The sequence below is a fragment of the Fringilla coelebs genome (assembly GCF_963513975.1).
Source record: "Fringilla coelebs genome assembly, chromosome: 8".
Classification (NCBI taxonomy): Eukaryota; Metazoa; Chordata; class Aves; order Passeriformes; family Fringillidae; genus Fringilla; species Fringilla coelebs.
Window position 1 is genome coordinate 13,008,057 of NC_140066.1, and position 15,032 is coordinate 13,023,088.

General features: G+C 42.3%; 1 protein-coding gene across 7 annotated transcripts in view; it reads right to left on the reverse strand.

Annotated features, from left to right (window-relative positions):
- ZMIZ1 (zinc finger MIZ-type containing 1) overlaps nucleotides 1-15,032 on the reverse strand; it is a 335,745-nt gene that overhangs the window by 52,399 nt on the left and 268,314 nt on the right. The gene's annotated exons all lie outside the window — the stretch shown is intronic.

Here is a 15,032-nt window from a genome sequence, read left to right on the forward strand (position 1 = left end):
TGAGACTTAAAGCTGCCTCTTTAATTCCACCATCAGAAGTGGCTCTGGTAAAAAGTCAGCCAGGTATGAGAACACAGTGAGGAGTTTAACTGGAACAAAGTGCAGACTAATTGAAAAATCCTGCAGTGGAAAGAAATCAACTTTTCAAGTGGAAGTGCTTGGGCTTTTTTCTTCTTTAAAGGATGCTTTACAAAACTCTCAGAACAAAAAAATGCTTCATGTTTAATTTTTAACTAAGTGCCTTCCTGAGGTGTTGCAGACGGAACACAAATCAACAGATTATATGGGTGGGTGAGAACCAGAAGACTACTGAAAACCCAAGCTGCCATAGCGGTTTAGGGTAGTAAGAAACTCTGGATGTAATTTCAGCCTTGCTCGTTTAAAAGAGACAAGTGCAGAATCCTCTAAAATGGAGGCCCCTGTTTTCAAGCCTTAATTTTCTAATGGTTTTCTTTTCATCAAATGACATAATAAGCAGTAGCTAACTATCATTTCAGGGTACACCATCTTCTTTTCCCAGCAGATACTCACATGTACTGTTAACACAGAACAAATTCCTAAGAGACTAAATGCAAAGTCATATTTGTGGGGCAGAAAAAAGAACCTGCTTTACCAAAACCACACACAAGTATGTTTTTACAGTACAAGAAACAATTGGATTTTCTCAAGTTAAATGGCCACACAAGAAAAATACTTATCGCCTGGGCCATTGCTGTGAATTAATCACACATTTGCACAAAGAAAGGGTAGCAATTTTATTGCATTTATCAAGCAGAAGGTCAAGAGAGGTGTTTAGGGAGGCATTTTAGAGCACTGCTGTGACAAAAGGGGGCCATCGTTTCTTTATGTAACTAAATATGGTCACTCGGAAACTGTCAGCCTCACATGTAGCCTACAAAAAGCATTCCCTCAAGCGCTGTGAAATGTTCCAGCAACGAGTGTCAGTCTAAGCTGCTTCTCTATTAGCCAAGGAATCTGTCAACAAGCATTTGATCAAATTATACTCACCTTTTATCCCTGGCATATCATTACTAATGTGCCAGTGACAAAGGCCCCCCTCCCCCTTTCCAGCCGCCTGGCGATACAAATTCCTGCCTCACAGGGTTTCTTCCCTTGCCCACAGCCACTTGAGCTCGGGAAACACGAACAAAGTGTTCTGCTGAACACTTAAGGCAGCCATCACGGAGTAATAGTGGATGAGTAATAGTGGATGCTGAGCACTTTCACAGCCGAGTGTAATTACTACAGAATCATCCATCTTAGACGAGGCTATGATGGGAGAAGGGAGTTGCTCCTTCTGCACACCTATGTGCACTTGACAAGTAAGATAAAAAGCAACAACCCAATGGATCTGAGGGCATGAATCTGCAAACAAAAGCCAAACCTGCTTGGAAAAAAAAGCAGTGTAACTCCCAGAAAAAGAATATGCCAACGAGAGCATTGCTTTGGTGAGGTGAAGATAAGAAAACACCTTAATGAGTTGTTATTATTACCAATATCCAGTATGCAGATTTATAAAGGGAAAATGTAAACCATCAAAGAACAAAGAGGTCCTCAAGATAAGCTGGATGGTTTTATTCTCCAAGTTATCTGGAGAGGTCTCATGTTTTTAGAAACTAACAAACTGCAGGTAAAAACCTAGGAAATTTACTCATCCCTATCAGCACTCATTATAGTTCAACCTTTCCTCCCTCAGGACATTTCAACTCATGTACCATGTATAATAATCACTCTCTTCCCTGTGTTGGTACTTGTGCATGGAATGAAAACAAAGCTGTTTGTAGCCACCTTAGGAGTTAGCAGTTCCCCTCTGACCTGCTCTATCCTCCCTCTAAAAGAGTCTACTCCCTTCTGCTGGAACACACAGGGCAGCCTCCCCTCTCTCCTGCCCCATCCACCTCCAGTGCTCTGCTCTCTGCTCCGTAAGATGAATACATACCCTGCCAACACACATCTGGTACAGCTGGCTTCTGGAGAACATCACTTCCTGGGCTATTCAAGCAAGATAAAACAAACTCAAAATGAATTTACAGATTACACTATTCATCTTTAGTGTACTTAGTTACTGCTTTTTATGCTGACAGTATTAGGCGTATCTCAACTCATTTACACTCAAAGCACGAGAATTTCAGTATCATACTATAATGAACAGATAAAGCAGCAAGCACAAAGGACAGCTACAGATGGTGCCAACAGTCAGTCTCACCCTCTCATAGCACAGCCAAGCAGCTGCTTTTTCTCCCCCTCGGCCCCTCCTCCTTGTACAACAGGAGCACAGATTTTGCAGATGGACCATCCACACCATCTCTCGCAGCCCCTTGCTGCGGCAGTTTAATGATGAGATTTAAATCGTGTTCCTCTGCTGCATTGCTACAATGTCCCTTGCATACAATGATGTGCCTTTCCTGCTTAAGTTGAACTCAACTGTTGCAATGAGAGGAAAGGAAGAATCCTTACATGTGCACACAGCCCATGTGTAGAACACAACCGGGTTAATACACCAAAATTGACATTTTCTTTCAACCCCTGTTCCGTCATAGAGGGCTCTGCTAGCTCATGCAAAAAGATACAGAATAATGGCAATCAAATAACGTACTGACAGTTTAAGTGTATTCACACATTTATTTGGCTTAAAGGGACACTCTCTGGGATGATTGGTGCAATATTTGACCTACTTTTCTCCATTTGCAAAACCTGTATGATTCTTAATGGGATTGTGTTTCACTTTTAGCACTGATCTATTTCCATAGGAATAAATCAATACCGATTTGCTAATGACAGCTGCGTTAAGAAACCAACACAGACATGAGCAGCCTCAGCTTTCACATTTGTGAAAAGCAGAAATGCAGATTTAAAAACAAGAGAAATTTCAATTACAACTAGCCCAAGGGGTTTCCCTAAGGAAGCAAGAGAAAAAAATCAATTCAGAGATATTCAGTTTGCCGCTACCCAGTCCCATTTTTGTTTTTCTATTCTTTGAAGAGGACCAGATATCGCAAGAGTGGGTCTCAGCACAGAATGTGACTGACCTCTCCTTAAAATACTCATAAATACTCCCACGCACTTAAAGTTGGCAACACTTTATGTCCTTCTGGATGTGTCCAATAGTCTTAAATTCTTTCATTGAAAAAAATCATAAGACATGGCAATGTATCCACACTGGGATCCTGTGAACAAGGAGAGGAAAGAAGGCTGGAAGGCAATTTTTTTTTTCCCTCCCAGTCAGACCAAGTCACATTTTAAGCATTTCTCTGCAACCACAGAGCTAAGCCTTGCTTGAAAGAGAAAGGAAGCAATTGTTATTTAATCCCCTGCCTCTAGGAGCCAAGTCTTTAAGAACGTGCCAAATATCACAAGATTTGCGACACAATTATTAGGACCGGCCACATCCCCTGGTACTGTTCCTTTCCTGTAAGGGCCCTTTTGTGCTGAAAACCTGCCAGGCAGTACAGAGAGAAAGGCCCCCACTGCTCGCTCCGTGGCACCTTTCCATCCCTCACAGACACGACTGCCATCACCCAGCAGCAGCATCACAAGTGCTTTGTAAGTGCTGGGGCCCTTCCATTAGGAAAATCAAGGAGCTTGAGCTGGGTGAAGCCATAGATCACGCCCAGGCTGCTTGCCCCACTTGATACTTCTTGGTAACAAATGATGCTGGCATACCTGTAAATATTACATGATGGATGCTGATGATGCAGCCCAAATGTCATTTTATAGCCATAGCACAGAAGATTGGTACAGCCCTTTACAACCCTTTTTGGGCCAGGGACCAGAAAAAGTAAAGAAACCAGGGCGCGCAGCTAATGCTACCCCCACAGAGGCACTGCTGCATTTCCCCAGCTGCACCCAGCCCGGCCCTGGGAGCTGCAAAGTGCCAGAGTAAGCACCTCGAGTGCAGGAGCCGCAGCTCCCTAGAAAGCAAAATACAGAGAAGCACAGTGCTAATCTATTTACCCATTATGATACCCTAGTATTAGTTACAGCTTATCACCTCAGTAAATCGCTGCCTCTTGTTAGGGAATGTGCTTAAAGGTGCAGCAAACTGTTATTTACAGGCAGACACTATATTTACAGCCACAAAGACAGGTGAGGAGGGGATAGGACAACAGCTCAGTAATTTCAATGCCTTCTGCTTCCCGGGAGACTGCTGGAAGAGCACAATAGGATTACTGCTTCCTTGCTGCAGTTAAGCTGCAGTAGATAGTTCAATAGGCAGACTGGCAGATCCGTATTTCTTATTCGCTGCAATGAAAATATTAGGAAAAAAGGAGGAGTTTGATTTGGAGAACTATCTGTTCAGCACCATCTCACTAGATTGGTTTCATGTCTCAGAAGGAAATGCATTTGGCTGAAAAGATATTTACAGCATAAGTAAGAAAATACATCATTTTTCACCAATAATATCCATTAATTTTATATTGCTTTTAGAAACAAGTCTGTGTTTTTTTACATGGAGAATTCCAGATAAGTAGAATACAGAGCTACTGAGTGCTTTCTGCTCTCTCCTCTACAGACTGCAATCTAAATACAGTTTTTATAAAGCATCCAGTGAGGTAATTTGGTGGGGAGGAAAGGGAAGCAGCACTGAGAAGAGAATGAGAGGAGTGGAAATAACTATTGTCTTGGTTATTTAGAGGAGTTATTCTTCCTACATAGAAAAATGGAGACTATATCATGTTTGGAAAAATACACTGAAAATGTTAACTACCTAAAGCTCAGTGTGCTGACAGTATTAGAAAAATGAGGTCAATTGCATTAAAAGGATTGAATCTTTGCAATTTTGTGAAACTGAAAATCAGATGTTTTCCATGTGTTTTAAAAGCCATTTTGCTTTTAAAGAGCTAGGAAATGGAGAGAGGGAGAAACTGCTCATGTTAAACTTTTTCAAGGATTGATTTTCCTGCAGCTCTCCTCCTCGCATACCCCAGCAGAGCCTGGCAGTGGCTGGCTCACCTGTCCGACCGGGCAGCAAAGCAGGGCCACAACCCCAGGATGTAACAGTGCATTAGCAGAGATTTGTGTTTGTCCCTGCTCTGCAGTTCTCTCAAGGTGCTGCTCCATGGCCTAACCCTGTGACAGACAAGCCCTACCCCATCCTTACACAAGCTACTGCTCGGTGTCTGCCTCAACACTGACAGCACAAAAGGAGTATGTACAAAACCAATTACAAAGCAAAAGTACTAATTTCTCAGCAGTCTGGCTGTTCAACATGGATGCAAAGCAGCTCCCAGGGAGTCCATCCCTCCTCCCAGGCCTATCTCTCTGGCTGCCAGCAGATGCCCACTTCGCACACAGCAGCCCATGGCACAGAGCCAGTGCTTACTCGCAGGTGTTTGCTGCCACCTCATCCCGGGAGGCTTGCACCAAGCTGGCTGCGTTTCTGGAGCACCTGAGGATTGTGGCTGCTCTTCTCCATCAGGCAAAATCAGTGATGTTAGTTTAGAAGTCCAAGCAAGTTGGATTAAATGGACTGATTTTATCTAAAAAGTGCCCACACAAACCCGCCCCTTAGGGAGGAGAATCCCCTCCAAAGGCACACACATTTAAAAAGTCCTCATCCCAGCAACTGCACAGCAAACTGCATGGAACTGAATTCCCCAGCAGAGGAAGGGGGCAGCTGGCTCAGATGCTCATTCAGGAGGCATGAAGTGCCCTGCTAATGACAACAGGAACACAAAGTTGACAGCCACAATTCAACACTGTGAAACAGGACATGATACACATTTCTAACCCTAATATGTAAGTAATGCCTTTTATCAAGAATGCCTCCTTCATTACTATAGCTACAGCTGTGTCCTGCAGAAATATACAGCTTTGCCCCAGTAGGATCTATAATGCAATTATGTATTACAATTAAAAAACAAAAAATCATGCAGGTTTGTAGGAAAATAGATAATGAAGGGAACACCTAATTAAACTGAATATAGTATCACATTAATTAACTGAGGTTTTATTCAATAAAACCCTTACTGCAAACCTGAGAGTTATTCAGCATGTGCTTTCAGGACTGCTGCATGAGACTGACACCGTGTACAAAATCTGGTCTTGAATATGGGTCCAGCTTGCCTTGGCATATCTTCAATTTTGCACAAATACCTCTCAAGACACATATATATGTAGGCTTCCCCAAAGGCTCTTGCCAACTGGAATTAGTACATGCTGGAGACACAGATTTGAATACTGCTATCCTCACCCCATGCCTTCAGTGGAACTGGGATTCCCTAATTTCCTTCTACACTTGCCAAAACTTGGCAGAGGATCTTACTAGATTCACTACATTAACTTTGAAGTAATACATTACGAAACATAGCAACAATGGCTCAATTTGGCAAGCACAAAACACTCTGTACAGATCCAGATAAAATACGTAAGCATCTCATTTAGGCTTAGCTCTGCCCAAGCTGCTACATCTGAAAGCACAAACCATTATATAAAGAGAAGACAACACTGGTGAAAGGCTACCAGCAAGTGAATCTTGGATAAGGCTTTTCAAAGAAATGCACTCCAATAGCATTAGACTGTTTGTTTTGTTACTCATCCAATTGTTGGTTTCACTGCTTAGACTTCAAACAACAGCATCTTTCATTACTGCTGTATGCTTTTGTTTTCTAATGCCAGTTCTAGTCATCAACAGATTTCATACATAATCCAGACATCTGAAAAATGAGACTGATGCACTTGAACCCATCTTTGTCTACAGATAAAGCAGTGACCTACAGGTGAGAGGCTCAGTTTCATTTAATCCATCCTCAGACCTCCAATTACTACTGTAAACAACTCCTGAGCTAATACCACTACTGACATCTGAAAGTGCTAGGAAAAAACCCAACAGATGAATTTAACAAGAGCTGGAACACAAGGAAGCCATGCACAATCACCACAAGGATGGAAGTCTGGAAGAGGGAAAATCTGGTGTCTATCATTAAACGAAAGAAAATAATATCTGCAGAACCGGAGGTTCAGCTTCCTATGGTGGAAACCTAAACCAAATTATTCAAAAGGACCAAGAGGAAAGTAAAAAAATGAGTAACAACCAAAATTGACTTTTCAGAAACAAATCATGCCTTACCTCTGTATTTTCTTTATGCTAGCAGGCAACAGACCTTGAGCGTAGATTAGTTTGATTTCAGTCAGGCTTTAGTGCTGCTTAACATGACATTCCCATAAATAAACAAGGGAAATTAGGTCTAGCTGAACACAACACAAAATGGCAGGGAACTTAAGGCCTACCAAACTATTAAACCACTAAGTCACTAATAGAAATGAGCATTACCAGACTGCTCAGAGGGCCAATGAAGGCAGTAGCTGTGCTGTACTGCCAAAGCACACCCAGCCAGCCTCCTTGGCTTCATGAGTGGGACTCAAGCATGGGAAATGCACAGTTCTTTCTCTCTACTCCACCACAATGTACAGCCACAGAAGGGGGAGAAAAGTAATCAGAATTATCAGAAAAAACCCCTATCAATATACCCTGCAAGAAACGATTACATGGATTAGGGGTTTTGGTGGGTTTGAGTTTGAGCTTTCTTTTTTACAACAGGGAAGACTGACAGCAGTGTTCTGATTTACTGAGTAACAAAGCATTAACTGTATCCACAGCAGAAACACCAATAATATAGAGATAAAAAAGACATAGCTTTTAAATGCTTTTAAATACCCTTAGGGGTAAGGTGCGGAATTTCCATAAATGGAGATGCAGAGGAAGGGTGAGATACAGATCTAGGGAGAATGCATTCTCAGCTAAGAGCCCAAATGACTTTTTGAAGTCTTCTAGAATCAAATAAAATCTGTGTTTGTGAACAGAGGAAATTCAATCAGTCTGCATTGGGAAAGTATTTAAATCTGGCTTGTATTCACAATTATCCCAGAAAGACATCTTAGCTACAGCGTGGGGAGCTCCAGTAGAGACTGCTGAAGTGGCCATCCGGCTACATGGCTTACTGGCTAAGTTTTAAAGATGAAAGAAACTGAGAGCAGGTGATGTGCTGAAGGTCACACCATTTGTGACAGAACAGAGGGGATCATACACCTTCCTCTCTTTGCAAGGAAAAACCACAACCACCACATCAAGGGGTTACTGCTCTGTGCCCGCAGTCTCTGTGTCTGCCATGGAACATTTTCAAACAACAACTGTAAAACATCTGGAGAGGCTTTCAAGGAGAGAAAAAAATTACAAAAACCACACAACCAAAATTTATAGCAGAAACGTGTTTCCAAAGTTAACACTGCACAGCCAGAACTCAGAAGGACCAAACGCTATTTTAGGAACTTTAGGCTTTTTAGTTCTGCCATCTTGCTTTTTGTTTTAACTTTATATTATTTTATATTTTTACAAGAAAAGAATGTTTTATCAGGTGTCCTCAGATTTTTATTTTTGTATGACTAGTGCAATACAAACTTTGCCAACTTCTCTATAACTGCTGAAGGAAAAAAAACTGCTTGCTTTCAAAGTTGGGAGTTACAGGACCATTTTTCATACTATCCAAACTTTGTAGTTGAACAGAACTAAGCTAGAAGTACCCTAACCTTATCCTTCCACTTTCTAACTGCTGAACACGAAAACAGTTAAGGACAGCATGAAACAGAAACCCAGCCTAGAGCAGTTTCTGGCTTAACAGATTTCTGCTCAAACAATACAGGGCAGACAGATGCGTGCAGGCAGTTTCAAGGCAGCAATGCTTCCCGTCTCACCGCCCAGTTGATGAGGTAGTTTTCTAACAGAGTTATTACTTCTCTTTTTTCCCCTCTGAGTCCTACCAAACCCACAAACCTTGTCATCTTCCTTTACTAGCAACCTGCTCTGCTCCTCTGGTACTAATCACCTTTTCTTGAGAACTGCCTAATTAATTAACATTCAATTAATATACCAAAGTCAAATACCAAATAATTGTTCCCAAGCTGCACTGGGAACTTGGTAACTAATCTGATCAAGAGGAGGGCTTCTGTATCCTTAAAGTTCCATTTCCTCTAGCTGTGTCTTCTGGGCTAATGAATATTTCCCACCTGAAACATAGTAACATTACAGGAGTGGACTTTGTGAGCCACGGATGCTCTTGCTAAGCCATTCTGATACCCCTAAAGACTCCACATACACTATGTTTTTTCATTTATTACCAATAAAGCAAAAGTAACAAATCACCTATGCTCTGTTACAATTAGGGCCACAGAGAAAACCCAAGCTGGCATAAAATAAGAAACATCTAAACAGCCCTACCCCAATCTTCAGATTATTTTAGTTGTAGTTTCACAATACAAAGTGTTCAGCAGCACTACTGCCTTGAGGTAGCCCCATCTTCTGCTGTCTGTGCCCATGCTCTGCTGCAGCCTGCACACTGCCAGCTGCGCTGAAGCATTTCTTTGTGTGACCACTCTGTGAACCCGACCAGCTTTTTTTTTGTATTCGTCCTTTTTGAGTTTTTAATATTTTTTTTCCTTGTCTCTCTTCTCAAAACTACTTTTCTCCCAGACATGTATTTGGTTTTTCCCTAGCGACCTGAAACCCCTGCTGCGGCTCAGAGCGCGGCCCCAGCAGCGAGGCTCCGGCCCTCTGCAGAGGCGGCACCCGGCCGCTGCTGCCTCGCTCCGGCGCTGCCCCAAGACGGGGCTCGAGTGCCCACGGAGCAGCCTCGGTTCAATTAGCTGAGCTGCAAGCACACGGAGGGCTGCAGCAAGAGACTTTTACTTAAAAGCCTAACGACGAACATTCGTTTTAGACAGATTAGAAATTGCTGTTTCCTTGTCTTCAGGGGCATGTTTATCATTTTACATAGGTAGAAAGAGGTTATCTATGGAAGAAGGGAGAGGTGTAAAAATGAATGTGGTTTTTACAAGCATCTAGGGAAGAAGCCAGTAGAAATCACAGCCCAGACTGATTTTTCAATACCTTTCGTTTCTCTGTCTGAAAATTAAAAAGAATTGGGGGGAGAGGGAAAGGGTTATTTGTGACCACCTCTTCTTCTGGACATTTGCAGAAGATCCTGCCTAAATTCTCACAGAGGACACCTGGCCACCTCTCCCTGCACACAAGTGCCATAATTTCAGGACGGGAGTGCTGTAAGATAATGTCATCGCTGCTCCTGCCATCTATAAATAACTGCATTTGGATCTAGCCGAGTCACGTGGAAAAGCTGGCCAGCAGCACATACATGTATGTGAGCGTGTCTTTGGAAACCCAAATAATTCTAATAATATTGCATGGAATAAGCTTTAGCTTTCCAAATTTAGCTCTGGTCCACACACTCATGGCAGCTCACAGAGGACTGCTATTATTTCTTTTTTTAAATACTATTCTTCCTTTGCAAGCTGCTGACTAGGGCATTAGTGGGGTAAAAAAAAAAAAAGCGTGCAAAAGCGTCTCGTGTGCTGCTGCGCAGACAGACTGCTCAGAGAGGCACACAAGAATCAATTGCTCCGGCAGCTCGGCGAACCCGCCCGCCCCTCTCATTGACATCTTTTCTCAGCCCCTGAAAAGGCGCATGGGCCCGAGCGCGGCGGCGAGAGCGGTGGGCGGGTGCGAACGGCAGCCAGACAGCACAGCATGGATGCCACACGCTGGAGCCGCTCCTGATCCAGCACAGCACGGATGCCACACGCTGGAGCCGCTCCTGACCCATCCCAGCACGGATCCCATACTGGAGCGGCTCCCGATGCTGGTTCCTGACCCAGCCCAGCACGGATCCCACACTGGAGCGGCTCCCGATGCTGGTTCCTGACCCAGCCCAGCACGGATCCCACACTGGAGTGGCTCCTGATGCTGATTCCTGACCCAGCCCAGCACGGATCCCACACTGGAGCAGATCCCGATGCTGGTTCCTGACCCAGCCCAGCACGGATCCCACACTGGAGCAGATCCCGATGCTGGTTCCTGACCCAGCCCAGCACGGATCCCACACTGGAGCGGATCCCGATGCTGGTTCCTGACCCAGCCCAGCACGGATCCCACACTGGAGCAGATCCCGATGCTGCGCCGAGCTGCAGCTCCAGCCTGATCTGCCTCTGCCTCCCGAGAACGGAGCAGGCTGGGGCGGCAGAGGAAGTAACACACCCCCATAATCACACACGGAACCAGATTTTAGCATCAATTTTCTACAGCAAATCTGTCAGAGCAGTGCAAAAGGATGATTTTGAAAATAAAACTAACAAATTTTTGGATGCTTAAACAATCCCACGGCAGTAATAACAAACACGAATAGGAAACCATTTCAAATGACCTATATGAAGCTCCTCAGGGCATTTTCTGGGAAAATGACTGGAATACAACCTGACATGACCAACAGAGCCTGCAGTTTAAGCGAGGCTGTAATGCCCACAAGACATTATCGGGGTAAGATTTTCATCTTTGGAAGCTAAAACTGAGAAGAACGTGTACTGAGGAGAAGATGAAGAGAGAGGGTGGCAAGGGACACCAAGTATTTCCCAAGACTTCAAGCACCGTTAATTCTGCAGAGCATTTCCCAGGGACAGAGATTCTGTTCCACTGCTTGTAGAAAAGCAGCAGTTTGTAAAAAAAGCACTGAGCAAACATCCTATCTAAATAGCAACCACATCAATTTCATGTTCCCAGAACATCTGGAAAGAACAATCACAACCAGAATGGACATCAGAACACCAAATATTACTGCACAGCACACAGTAAGCTGCTGTCCAAACACATGGCGAATAAAATTCTACCTTCTTAGTCAAAATAATTTTGGATTAGCTCCTACTCCTACTGAAGTTGGTTGAAAATATTCTAAGTAATTTTAGTGGTCTGAAGCTCAGTCTCTTCCATTACATTCACACACCCTCTACCAATATGATCTTTTCTCCTTCAAGACACCATTTCAAGTGTACGATACAAAATGTAACTTCTTCACACATTAAGAAATACTTCCATGTTAATCTAACAGATGATATTTTTAATTTTATTCATGTAAACTAAGAAATGTGGGAAAGTGGCTACAATAGAGGATAAAAACCAAGAGAAATTAGAGCAAAAGATAAGATAATATGTTAAAGATAATGTTTCTGAAAGGTTACAGATATGTTATTGCATACAGACTGTGCCTGGCTACTTAATGCCTGGGACCTATATAAATGGCCTTTCACAAACACTTAAGGACTGGCTCCTTCCATAAGGAACTTGAAAGAAATGCAATAAAATTTCAAAACCAAGATGTCATGGACAAAAATTTCTCATGGAAATTATCACAAGAATGTTTTCTGAAAGGAGCTGGTTGAAAGAAAGAACAAATTTGCTGTCAAGTAATACGGAATTTTCTCCAAGGGGAATAGACTGCGGTAATTTTGAAAACATAAGGGCGGAGGAAGAGATGAGGAGAGCCCTCAAGAGTAACAGAAGCCCAAGGAAAAAGGACAAAGGGAACAAGGACCAGACCTGAGGGTGCTGTCTACTTAATGAGAATAGAGAGGATAATTAGATGGGCTCCAAGAAGGTGGAATTTTATCATGTACTCCCACATCCCCCCTCTTGCTGCATACTTTTCATCCTGTATTTTACTTTGAGAACAAGTTTCTACTACATTTTCTTCCTGATCAGACGTTTTCCATGTAAGAGAGGCCTCCAAAAGCCAAATGATCTAAATTTGGCCCAATTCAAATAATATTTTAATGCAATACCCATCTAATCTGGCCTATTGCAATGTAAAACAATCCACATCAGCAATCTGCAGTTTGATGCTATGAAAACTAGGAATTACTGCACTTAAAAATATCACAGTGTTGAGAACATCTCGTTTGTTCTCTCTTGGATTTCTCATGGATTGTTAAGATCAATTCAGGATACCAGCCCCAGTTCCACTGGCTGTCAAGAAGCAAAAGAGACAAAATAAAGGCAGGCATTGCAGCTTGACTGTGGTGTTGGCCAAAACAAAATGGTAAAAAAGCCCTTTTTTTACCTTCCTACACAACACAGTTGTTCTCTCTCTGTCTTCTGAGTCATATCTGTTCAAGTTACCAAGAAAGCCCCACAGAGCCAATAGCACTAGGGAAGAACAAGATGTATTTTCAACAAGACTTTTAGCTGATTACAGTTGCTGCAAACCCTTTTCTCCAGAAATTATAAAAGAAGCAGAACACACACTCTGAATTTCAGCTTCCAGCTACTATAATTCATGAACTAGGGATATTTGGTGTTGAAAGGTAACAGCAGACATTGTCTGTCTTCATAGGAAGGTAACTTTTGAAAGACCTTTCAAAAGGTTTCCTTCTACCTTTAGAAGTACTTACAGTCATTAGGCCAGAAATACTGTTGATATTTCCACAATGTCCACAAAAATCCTATGTATCAACAGTAATACAAAACATTTTGAAGGTAGCAATAATAATAAAACTAGTTAAAAAAAAAAAAAAGAGAACAGGACAGAATATTTTCAAATTGTAAAATGTTTCCATTTTCAAGAAGCAGTATTCACTTCTAAATATCCACATGTTAGTAATTCTGTATCAATTATTGTATAACAGTATTCTACATCAGATGTTTCTCTAATGCAGAGTTGAGCACTACCAAGTGACAGAGACCACACATTCTAAAGATATACATGTAAACAAAGCACTTCTTTTATCTGCAAGTCGCTGATAAACACTAGCTAATCCTCACCTAATCCTGTGAAGAGAACATCATCCTAGCTTCACAAAGGGGGGATCTAAGGCAATGAACTAATCCTTTGGGGAAAATACTCAGGTTAGAATGCCAGGGAGACAAGTTACTGGTGAGGGACACTGAGGTATTGACTGGTAGGGCTATGTGAAAATTTCTGTCCCTTCTGACACATTTCTGCTGCCAAGACTATCTCCACTTCCTGAGGAACCTCTAGGGGCAAATGTTGACAAAAAGACCAGGAAGGAGAGAATGACTTTGGACATCGACATAGAAACAGGATTTTCACATCTATACATCATAGTGTCTTGAATGGAGAGAGGAACTTTGGAGGAGGATAATGCCAGTCAACAACGACATACATTCACAGTCATTCACAGCATCCTGAAGAGGAGAGGATCAATGCACTCAACATCAGATGAGGGATTAAAGGCTCTTTTCCTAGCCTGGATGCAGACCACTAGGACATGCTAATCTGACAGGAGGAGTTCCTGCAAGGCAGCTGAAAAAAAGCACAGATTCATGAAGCAGAAAATAAAACAGGCATTCTAAAAACTCACTGCAAATTCTTGCCCAAGCAAACACACCACTGAACGCTGGAGAATAAATAACAAAAAAATTGGGAAAGCCTAAAAATCTTCCTTTTTAAGTGGCCTTCCACACACATACATGTTCTGGGAAAGCATTCCGCTCTGCAGCCTATTTGACACCCAGAGCAGTGACCACAGACAACTCCAGCACCAGTCCATCAACCCAAGCAGATCATTAAATAGAGAGAAGAGAGTTCAAAGCTGAAACCTACCATCAAGCAATCAAAGCTTTAAAGTGAAATAGTCTAGTTCACTGCAGTATTTATAAAAGATACTATCTCAAATCTTTCATGGAGTACAGACTTAAGCTCCTGCTATTACAGACTGGAAAAAACTAGTAGAGAAGGTACATTTAAGAAAGCCTTGTAAAGCAAAAATGTATTTCATCCTGGAAAAATCTAAGAATTGAAAAGGATAGCAGAACACAACATGAGTAAGCCAAAATGAACAGCTTGGTAAGATAAAAGGGATGTTTTAAAAAAGGCAAAAAGACTTCGTAAGAGAAGACTGGAAGAATGTTACATCATGTAACATTCTTTGTTTACAGCAAGCATGATGAAGCAAATGACAACTTGCTGTCCGACAGGTTCTTGACTAACAAGTTTCTGCAGATAGACACTGATTAAAAAACAACCAACAAAATCCACAATCTGGACCCCTGTGGTCTAAGGTGAGGGAGAAAGAGGAGAGAGAAGTACAGGCACTGCACTAATGAGCAGTAACAAAAGACCAATTAACAAAGACAGTTGTAATGTCTTGCAACTAATACTGCTGTGTTCCAGACATTCTATGACTGGAAGTCATAAGGTCTTTACTAGAGACCTCTTTTAGAAACTACAGTGGAT